Source organism: Marmota flaviventris, unplaced genomic scaffold (genome assembly GCF_047511675.1).
Source record: "Marmota flaviventris isolate mMarFla1 unplaced genomic scaffold, mMarFla1.hap1 Scaffold_48, whole genome shotgun sequence".
Taxonomy (NCBI): Eukaryota; Metazoa; Chordata; class Mammalia; order Rodentia; family Sciuridae; genus Marmota; species Marmota flaviventris.
The window spans coordinates 151,372-163,631 of NW_027288296.1; positions in this window are offsets into that span (position 1 = coordinate 151,372).

Here is a 12,260-nt window from a genome sequence, read left to right on the forward strand (position 1 = left end):
GATATACTTTTTTCTCAGTAGCACATGGATTCTTCTCAAAAATAGACCATATATTATGCCATAGGGCAACCCTCAGTAAATATAAAAGGGTGGAGATAAGACCATGCATTTTATCTGATCATAATGGAATGAAACTGGAAATCAATGATAAAAGAAGAAAGGGAAAATCCTACACCACATGGACAATTAACAATATGTTACTTAATGATCAATGGGTTACAGAAGACATAAAGGAGGAAATCAAAAAATTCTTAGAGATAAATGAAAATACAGACACAACATATAGGAATCTATGGGACACAATGAAAGCAGATTTAAGAGGGAAATTCATCGCCTGGAGGACATTCCTCAAAAAAAGAAAAAAACCAACAAATAAATGAGCTCACATTTCATCTCAAAGCCTTAGAGAAGGAAGAGTAAAAAAACAGCAAATCTAGCAGAAGGCAAGAAATAATTAAAATCAGAACAGAAATCAACAAATTTAAAACAAAAGAAACTATTGAAAAAATTGACAAAACTAAAAGTTGGTTCTTCGAAAAAATAAATAAAATCGACAGATCCTTAGCCATGCTAATGAAGAGAAGAAGAGAGAGAAATCAAATTACTAACATATGGGATGAAAAAGGCAATATCACAACAGATACTACAGAAATACAAAAGATAATTAGGAATTATTTTGAAAACCTATATTCCAATAAAATAGATGATAGTGAAGACATCAATAAATTTCTTAAGTCATATGATTTCCCAGACAGAGTCAGGAGGATACACACAATTTGAACAAACCAATATCAATGGAAGAAATAGAAGAAGCAATCAAAAGACTACCAACCAAGAAAAGAACAGGACCGGATGGGTATACAGCAAAGTTTTACAAAACATTTAAAGAAGAATTAATACCAATACTTTTCATGTTATTTCAGGAAATAGAAAAAGAGGGAGCTCTTCCAAATTCATACTATGGGGCCAACATCACCCTGATTCCAAAACCAGACAAAGACACCTCAAAGAAAGAAAACTACAGACCAATATCTCTAATGAACCTAGATGCAAAAATCCTCAATAAAATTCTGGTGAATCAGATACAAAAACACATCAAAAAAATTGTGCACCATGATCAAGTAGGATTCATCCCTGGGATGCAAGGATGGTTCAATATACGGAAATCAATAAATGTTATTCACCACATCAATAGACTTAAAGATAAGAACCATATGATCATCTTGATAGACGCAGAAAAAGCATTAGACAAAGTACAGCATCCCTTTATGTTCAAAACATTAGAAAAACTAGAGTTAACAGGAACTTACCTCAACATTTTAAAAGCTATCTATGCTAAGCCTCAGTCTAGCATCATTCTGAATGGAGAAAAATTGAAGGCATTCCCTCTAAAATCTGGAACAAGACAGGGATGCCCTCTCTCACCACTTCTTTTCAATATAGTTCTCGAAACACTGGCCAGAGCAATTAGACAGACAAAAGAAATTAAAGGCATAAAAATAGGAAAAGAAGAACTTAAATTATCACTATTTGTGGTAGACATGATTCTATACCTAGAAGACCCAAAAGGGTCTACAAAAAAACCACTAGAACTAATAAATGAATTCAGCAAAGTGGCAGGATATAAAATCAACACACATAAATCAAAGGCATTTCTGTATATCAGCGACAAAACTTCTGAAATGGAAATGTGGAAAAACACCCCATTCACAATATTCTCAAAAAAAATAGCATACTTGGGAATCAACCTAACAAAAGAGGTGAAAGATTTATACAATGAAATCTACAGAACCCTAAAGAGAGAAATTGTGGAAGATCTTAGAAGATGGAAAAATATACCCTGTTCATGAATAGACAGAACTAACATCATCAAAATGGCGATATTACCAAAAGTTCTCTATAGGTTTAATGCAATGCCAATCAAAATCCCAATGGCATTTCTTGTAGAAATAGATAAAGCAATCATGTAATTCATATGGAAAAATAAAAGACCCAGAATAGCAAAAGCAACTCTAAGCAGGAAGTGTGAATCAGGCAGCATAGCGATAGCAGATTTCAAATTATACTACAGAGCATAGTAACAAAAACAGCATGGTACTGGTACCAAAACAGGTGGGTGGACCAATGGTACAGAATAGAGGACACAGAGACTAATCCACAAAGTTACAACTATCTTATATTTGATAAAGGGTCTAAAAGCATGCAATGGAGGAAGGATAGCATCTTCAACAAATGGTGCTCGGAAAACTGGAAATCCATATGCAACAAAATGAAACTGAATCCCCTTCTCTCGCCATGCACAAAAGTTAACTCAAAATGGATCAAGGAGCTTGATATCAAATCAGAGACTGCATCTGATAGAAGAAAAAGTTGGCTCTGATCTACATATTGTGGGGTTGGGCTCCAAATTCCTTAATAGGACACCCATAGCGCAAGAGTTAGTAACAAGAATCAACAAATGGGAAGTAGTTAAACTAAAAAGTTTTTTTTTCAGCAAAAGAAACAATAAGAGAGGTAAATAGGGAGCCTACATCATGGGAACACATTTTTACTCCACACACTTCAGATAGAGCCCTAATATCCAGAGTAAACAAAGAACTCAAAAAATTAAACAATAAGATAACAAATAACGCAATCAACAAATGGGCCAAGGACCTCAACAGACACTTCTCAGAGGAAGACATACAATCAATCAACAAGTACATGAAAATATGCTCACCATCTCTAGCAGTCAGAGAAATGCAAATCAAAACCACCCTAAGATACCATCTCACTCCAGTAAGATTGGCAGCCATTATGAAGTCAAAGAACAATGAGTTCTGGCAAGGATGTGGGGAAAAGGGTACACTTGTACATTGCTGGTGGGACTGCAAATTGGTGCAGCCAATTTGGAAAGCAGTATGGAGATTCCTGGGAAAGCTGGGAATGGAACCACCATTTGATCCAGTTATTGCCCTTCTCAGACTATTCCCTGAAGACTTTTAAAGAGAGTACTACAGGGATACTGCCACATCGATGTTCATAGCAGCACAATTCACAATAGCTAGACTGTGGATCCAACCCAGATGCCCTTCAATAGATGAATGGATAAAAAACAATGTGGCATTTATACACAATGGAGTATTATGCAGCACTAAAAATGACAAAATCATGGAATTTGCAGGGAAATGGATGGCATTAGAGCAGATTATGCTAAGAGAAGCTAGCCAATCCATAAAAAACAAATGCCAAATGTCTTTTTTGATATAATGAGAGCAACTAAGAACAGAGCAGGGAGGAAGAGCAGGAGGAAAGGATCAACATTAAGCAGAGACATGAGGTGGGAAGGAAAGGGAGAGAAAAAGGAAATTGCATGGAAATGGAAGGAGACCCTCATTGTTATACAAATTTACATATAAGAGGTTGTGAGGGGAATGGGAAAAAAAAACAAGGAGAGAAATGAATTACAGTAGATGGGGTAGAGAGAGAAGATGGGAGGGGAGGGGAGGGAGGATAGTAGAGGATAGGAAAGGTAGCAGAATACAACAGTTACTAATATGACATTATGTAAAAATGTGGATGTGTAACTGATGTGATTCTGCAGTCTGTATATGGGGTCAAAATGGGAGTTCATAACCCACTTGAATCTAATGTATGAAGTATGATATGTCAAGAGCTTTGTAATGTTTTGAACAACCAACAAAAAATAATAAAAAAATAAATAAATAAAAATAAAAACATGAAAAAGAAAAAAGAAAAACAATCAAATCATAAACATCTGGTTGAAACACGAACTGGCCAAATGTTGGATCTTAGCTTTTGCCTTTACTAAATTTCCTCCTATCTTTCTTTTGATGATTACTCAGAGGAAGGTACTTCTATTAAGAGCATGACCAGAAAAATGTATTGCAATTTGCTTTTCTAAAACATATATTAAATTGACTTGCTAACTCATAATAGAATCTAATGAGTATTTCTTGTTGTAGTCAAAAAATGTATACTACTCAACGTGAATGTGAGGGTGAAAACCAATTTGGAAAGGTAATATTAACTATTTTATATCAAAGAAAAGGCAGGAATATTTAAAATAATTTTTATTATTAGATGCATGTAAAAAATAAAAAGGTATTGTCCAGGCATGATGTTGTGGTATATACCTGTAATCTCAAAAATCATAGAGGCTGAGGCAGAAGGATCACAACTTCAAGGCCAGCCTTGGTAACTAAGTGAGACCAGGTATCGAAATAAAATGTCAAATAATTGTGAATATATATGAGTGATAAAGCACCCTAGGTTCAATCCCCAGTATCATATAAAATAGTAGTTTCCAAATTTACACCCAAATCAGCAGCCTCCACTCTATCTGCAACTATGTAAAGTTCTAAAAGGCAACTAAATTTAGCCATACCTACTACTAGTTGTCTATTATTGACCATAATCTTGAAATATATACATAGAAGACCCTTTACAATGTATTAGGTGTTCCCATTATTTCTCCCAATTGCAATGAGAAAGGGAGGAAAACATATTTAGCTTATGGGGCCACTTCTTTCTATTCAGGCCTAATGAATCAAATATTAAAATGCTTCAGTGTTGAACAGATTATCATTTATGTAATCACAATAATATGTGTTCTGTGATTTCCTGCTTAATCTACATTGAACACTTTATTATTTCTGAGTATCAGCATCTATACAGACCGCTACACCCCACACTATTTTTTAATAATTACAAGTCCCTGTGTTCATGCTTCATCAGTTAATTATTCTCTTTTAAAAATAATTGTGTGTTGCATTCTTTGTCTACAGAACATTTATGAAGGTTAAAAATCAGTAAGCATTTTCAAAAATTTGACTTTAAAATAGTTTTCAACACAAAACACACACCAGAAGTAAGAATGATTTATTTTTCTAATTTCTTAATCTTTCTGACATCCAATATAAGGACATTAATGCTGCTCATGGAGGGATGTTCTTTTTTTAAGAGAGAGAGAGAGAGAGAGAGAGAGAGAGAGAGAGAGAGAGAGAGAGAGAATTTTTAGTATTTATTTTTTAGTTTTTGGTGGGGACAAAACATCTTTGTATGTGGTGCTATTCAAGCCTCTATAAATATATAATATATAAATATATAAAAGCCAGAATACAAATGTATTATATGTATGATATGTACTCAGGACCTTGGTCCATTTACATTTATATTATACTAGTCATAACATCTAGGAACCTCCCTGCAAGCTTAATAAATCCAATGCTTGAGAGTAATCCCCAGATATTTTTGTTTCACTGACTGGAGCTAAAGTCCAGGTATCAGGGTGATTGACTCTACTGCTCACAATTAGAGATGCAATCACTTTTATATTAAAAATCAGGGAAACTTAGACAAAATGATTGGATTCACCTGCTCAATGTTGTGCATCAAGTCCACAGGAAAACCAGGGTGTGTGTCTGTACTTCTGTAGCTCTCCAAAGAGATCTCTGTGGCTCCAAACAAAAGAAGACTCCACAAAGCTGAGGGGACACAAGCCAAGCCCTCTGCCACAACTCACCCCACAATACTCCCAGGGAATAAGTGTACATAGAGGAGAGAATTCCAAGTGGTAACTTGGTGACCAATGGACAATGTCACGCAAGAAATAGGGAATAACCCAATCCAGCAAAGGCAGAGGAGTGGCTGGGCCAGGATGGGGGCTGGCCTAGAGGATAAACTGTTCCAAGGCACATGAAGCCCAGGGCTTCCTCCTCCACAAATGAGCCTTGCCTTATCACACATATGCTTGTTCAACTATTTATGCCCTTCTCCTATTTTATATTTCTTTTGCACATGGCTTTGAAGGTCTTATGATTTGGCATTTCTTATAAATTTTTTTCTGAAGCTTTCAAACTACTCCAAATTCAACCATGTGGAAAATTACCTGTAGGCCTTACAGGTTTTAACTGATTTTATTATTATTTAATTCAAGTTTCCAAATCTCTCTCAAAATACCTTTTTTTTTTCATTTTTATGATACTTGTATTAACTCTTCACACATTGACAATGGTTGTGATAAAGCAGTATCTTCTGACTCCAAAACTGGAATTTCAGTGGCCTGCTTGAAATGATTGTACTTTCTTTTGATTCTACATCACAAGTATCCATTTTATTTTTATGCTTTATATAACTTTATATATAGTACAGAAAAGACTAAGCTAATTTTACATGGTTTGTCTCAGAGAAAGGGCAGGCCTCCCCTCTACCTCCGTTAGTGAATATGATGGCTCATCACAGGTTCCTTAGGGTTGCCTTTCAGCATGGGCTCTGACACAGCTCCATGTTCAATCTTCCTGTGATCTCCTCAGCATGTAGCCTTCAGTTGTTGTTGTTGTTGTTGTTGTTGTTGTTCTTCTTCTTCTTCTTCTTCTTCTTCTTCTTCTTCTTTTGAAATTTCAGATTAATTTCATTAATTAATTATTAATTTTAATTAATTAATTATTAATCATTAATTAATTATTAATTTTAATATTTTACACAGAGCCTGAATCACAAAAAATCCATTTTAGAAATGGTGGCATGCAGAAACAACACTACCCAGAAACCAGGTGCTTCATGTGAGAAAAAGCTAGGTAAGAGGAGCCAATAACACATGATAGAGAGAGGACCCTCACAGCCATGGTGTAACCATGTGAGGTGCCAGAAATCCCTCACCTCAAATTGGAGGCATTGTAAATTGTTTAATATGACTGGACTAATTTGATCTTATGATCAGAGTAATAACAATTTTGTTTGGACATGATGCCAGTTGAGATGCCTTTCCAAATATGTCCAGAAAAAAATTTGGAGACCAGCTCTCCCAGGATTGCTGTTATCCCCCAAAGAATAAGTAAAATTAAGAGACAGCTTAAGTGTTACACTGGGAAAGCCACAGTTTTGTGTTTTCCAGGGAGATATTTGTCATATTTCTCTAGAGAATAATATTATAGGCCTGCAGAGAAAGAACTTAAATATGTCTTTCCTTAAAAAGTGCAACTTTTAGGCTATTACCTGCAAAACATCATCCTTTGCCTCATCCATCTGGATAAGTGCCTCTGCATTCTTACATTCAGAAGTAGTGTGCAGTTGGGTCATGGAAAGGCTGTGGAAGGAGGAAATTTTAGCATACTAGTGAGGTTTCTTGCAGATGCAGGAGAGAGACTTCAGCTCCAATAATTTTACTCAATCCAGAGGACTGTGTTCTGTATGGTACATTGAGGATATTTTCTTCTAACAATGTTTGCTTCTTTAATTTTATATCCTCCTAAAATGAGTCATTTTTTAATAGGTAATCATGATTAATTTTAGTTTTCCATTTGTCCTAAGTTTAATGAGTTCTAGTGATACAACTTACATATGGAATGTCATCTACAGATTTTAAAAATTACTTATTTGTATACATATTATAAAAGAAGACATGAGTTTTAACTTGATATTTTATAAATTTTTATTTTATTTTATTTTCATGTGGTGCTGAGGATAAAACCCAGGACCTCACATATGCTCCACCACTGAGCCATATCTCCATCTGTAATTTAGCATTTTTTATTTATAAACTTGCTTCTGTAATATTAAAAAATAAAATAGAACTACTATTGATGTGAATTCTATAATTTGAGTAATTATAATTTTTTAAATTTTAAGAATGAAATGATATTTTATGTTCAAAACTTCATTTTATAGAGGGCAATATCACAATGCCATAAACTAATTATATTTCTCATAAAGTCTTTGGATCCAATTTAACTCAAAATATTAAAAATTTCCTGATCCTGTACTCTTTCAGTTAGGAAATGACAAATGAGAGAATCATGATAAAAGTGTTTGGAAGCACACTAAATATTTTTGAAAATCAAATGAATGTACTAGTAATTTCCCATTCCCAATTAAAAATAAACAGGAATATAATTTCCAAGTTTAGAGGAGGAATATTTGTGTTCATTCATTCTTTATGTATTAGTTTCATGTGTGTATATATATGTGACTATATACATACATATATGCCCTTTGCCATTTCTGTCACAATGGAAATGTCTGAATCTAATTTTTCTTAAAGGAACATTTAGGTCAGTGGAATCCCAGTCTACCCTGATCACTGTAATTAAATTTCTGATTTTTTTCACAAACTCGGTTGTTTGTAAGTTGTTTTTTTTTTTTTTTTTTTTTTTGCTTGTTTGTTTGTTTGTTTTTTGTCTTTAGCATGAACAAATAAGTGTAAACCTATCTCTTTCTCTGGTCACTGAAACACAAAGAACAAGATGACAAAGGAAAGCCAAAGTTGTGGGGAAGAAAAGCAGGACTGGAATTTTACATAACTACATCAATCAGAGAGACAGACTGCACTCTAGGACTCCTTGGGTTTCCCAATAATGACAGCTTGACATCTGTGAAGAAGCACCTATCTGACTTCCTATTTCTTTACTTTAAGTTTAAACAGATCTTAATTTTATGATCTATATAAATTTATTGATCTTCAACTATGAGAAAACTCTAAGGCTAGACTCTGGAATGAGGAGTTCTTTAAGCCACTGTGCATTTTCTAGCTTTCATGGTAATTGCTCTCTAATTTAGAAACTGTATGATTACCAAGAGCTTTTAAAAAAATTCTATAATTAGAAAGAGGCATATAACTCATATAAGCATATATTACATTAATACATCTGAATAAATGAAGCACGTGAGATCACAAAACAAAAACATAGAACTAAAACTACTCACAAAGCTATAAAAAGTGTTGCAATTACAAAGCAAAATAACTGTCTTTTAGGTCCAAATCATGTGTTTTCAAAATCCTGTAGCAAATAAATGTCTATACCTTCTTTATTCCAAATTTATTGCTGTGCATGCATTATCATAATTTGTTTGAAGGATCATGTGTTGATATAGTGTTTCATTTCAAAAAACTCTCTTAAAAGAACTAAGAATTTTTCTTGTAACATCATCCATCACTAATTGTATTAGTACCATAGTTATATGGTAAATTTTGAGCCTATTGGAGAAGTTTGCTTAAAATTTAAAAATTCTGTGTCACTGAAATGGTAGGAGATATATTTTATTAAAGCTTACCTTACGGTTTAGGAAAGAGAAATCTGTCAAAGGAAATATATCCAGGTATTTGGTCATTTTTGCGGTACTGATCTGTGTATAATAACTAAAATTTAATTTTATTTGCAGATTTATGGAACCGTGCTTCAAAATAAATGTGCCTTGAGAAATAATATTAGTATATTTAACCTCTACATCTATGTCTAGAAAATTTACATAATATCATAAAAAATTATATGTTTTGTGTAGAAATACTATTCACTGTATAGTATTTTGAGGAGATTCATGGATTTGGTATTTTTGCTTCAAATATGTTTTGTCAAAAATAAACAGAACTTGGTTATAAAGCTTTTTGTTTTATATTATATCATCAATTTATGGTGATGTTTTTATTCTCTTTCAAGCACAACTATATATAAAAAATAGTGATTCTTTTTATTTTTGGTGTCATGTTATCTTCCAAAATTCTTATCCTTTGTGAAAAAAAGATAATTTTGTAGTGCAGAATTACATCCTAATAAAGCCTATTTTATTTCCTCCAATTTTAATCATGGATCTAAATTCATATTAAAATGTATTGAACATTTTTCACTGTGTATTATAAGCCCATAAACTAACTATTTTACTTAGAGATCTGGATCTTCAAATGTACAAGTCTATTTTACTGACAATGAATTAAAGTAACAGTAAAAGAGAAGCATAAAATGAGATAAACATCCACAATGAAAAGAGGAGGTAATCTTCAGTGACAAAAAGACTTTAAAGACCTTCTGGAAATGTTGTGCATCAAGTCCACAGGAAAACCAGGGTGTGTGTTTTTATCCAGCCTCTGATGCTGCACAGGATGAATGAGGACTGAGTAAAATAGTGGTTTCCAGTCACCATATTTTATCTATCAATTAAACACCTTCTGGAAAACAGAAAGTCTGGAAGTAGATGAAGGATGCATTTGAGTTCTAATTAGGGCTTCCCAGGAGGTGGATTAAGACCATGACTAGGCACCTTGGAAGTCCATAAGTTAGTGTGCTTCAGATAGGACAATGGAAATAAAGGGAAGGAAGCACATTTGGGTACACAGACTCTGGGGTTGCAGTTTAATCTCAAAGGAGGCTTCTGCTTACTCAAAGTGAAATTATGGATCTGTCTTGCACTCTCATATTTTCATACTTGAGACATGGAGTGTGATTTACATGAGTCTCAAACGGTCTTGAGTTTAGGAAACCTTAAATAGTAATAGCCAGAAAAACGATCTTCTACTAATGAAAATATTTTGAAAAGACCACTTTCAGCAATTGTCTGGGAAATGAATCCTTCAGTCCTAATGGTGCCATAAAGCATAGTTCCCTGTAGTAACACCACAAAAACTCACTTTTCAGTCTAAATTCTGTACTTAGTTTATGGTACTGGTTAGACTCTATTCCCGAAGAAAACTTATAAGAATGGAAAACAGTGCAATTAATTACAGTTTTGACAGCTGTGTAGACTGAATGTCAAATTAATAGTCATCTTATGTCTCTTCCTCTGTTCAATTTAGATCTACTAAACATACTTCTTTTGGTCTCTATACTCATCCCCAAATCATTTGAGGCTCCTCACTATAATTTTTTCAAGACACAACTACTGCACTGATCCTTTTACAATTCATGTATGGAAAGTTAATACTAAAACGTAGAGAATTGGATCATCTGTTTTCAAATTGAATCATCTGATTTTTATCTTCAAATATACAATAGATTTTTATATTTGGATACAGTGGATACCATGGTCATAGACCAATAGTAATATTTTTATTTTTGTTAAGTGTGGTCTGATTCAATTTTAGGCATGATGTATTGGCACTTTATTAGTGGTACTTGCTTAGCATTGCAACATGGAATCAATGTCCTTCTGGTGAGGAGAGTGAATTGACCTAGCTAGGATTGTAATTTCTCCTCTTGCTTTCTGTTTTCTTAGTACATAGAATTTAGAGTCCTCAGGTGCAGTTTAAATTTTAGTTGGAATTTTGTTAAACATCCTGTTGGTAAAGGGCCCTCTTAAATAATTAGGATTTCTAAAAGTGGAGAATGCAGACGCATGATGTAAGAAAATATGATTGCCATATGCATTAATAGGAGTGATGGTGAGTTAAGACTCTTAAACTTTGACACTCTGGTTCCTGGATCTATATATTGTGTCTCTTGGTAGCACAACCTGATATAATGATGTGAAATTTAAGAAGTGTTAGCAACACCATCACCTGTTCCAGAATTCTACCAGGCCAGCAGCTTTTTGTTTCTATTTTTTAGATGATAATACAGTGGATACCATGGTCATAGACCAATAGTAATATCTTTATTTTTGTTAAGTGTGATCTGATTCGATTTTAGGCATGATGTATTGACACTTTTTTAGTGGTACTTGCTTACTATTTATTGTCTGTAAAAACAAAATTTAAAAAAAAAGTTTGGTTTTTTCTGGTTAAAATTATTTCTGGGTTAAAAGACATCCACTTGTTAATTTATTATGAGAAAATGAAGAAAAGAATGATGCTTTAACAGGAACCTAGAGATAGATCTCTCCTCCTAGCTGGCTAGATATTTGGAAGAAGCATTTGATAGATAAAATATGGTGACTGGAAACCACTATTTTACTCAGTCCTCATTCATCCTGTGCAGCATCAGAGGCTGGATAAAAACAACTAGCCAAGTCCAGTTGTCGACTTGGTTGTCTTGTACAATGTCCATGATGTATGTGCTTTGGTATGTGATAGCATGAAATCCCATTATATTTACACTTCATTGTCTCTCTGAGAGATCCGTCCTTATTACTGTACCCCCAAAATTTTATAGTCTTCAAAGTTCCTTCTAAACCCTTGACCAAGTCTTGATTTCTTCTTCTTATTTTATGTACCTTCTTATGTACCTTTTTACCTGAGGTAACTTCTTTTTCCACATGAAATTAACGATGAAGCATGCTGCCAAGTATTATGCTCTTTAGAAAGAGTTTTTTTTTTCATTTTTTATTTTTCAAGGGTAATCCTGAAAGATACTGTACAATGGTGTTATTTTATTCCACTTCACTTCTAAATGAAGATAACTCATATTTATTTCTAGTAATATTTTGATAGAGGTTGGCCAATTTCCTCTTCTATCTGATTCACAAAAGGGACCTTTTCCCAAAGAAGGAAATGAATAGGTGTTGTATCACACCTTTGCTCTGAAATTGATTGGGGTTTTCTGAGAAAGAGTGTA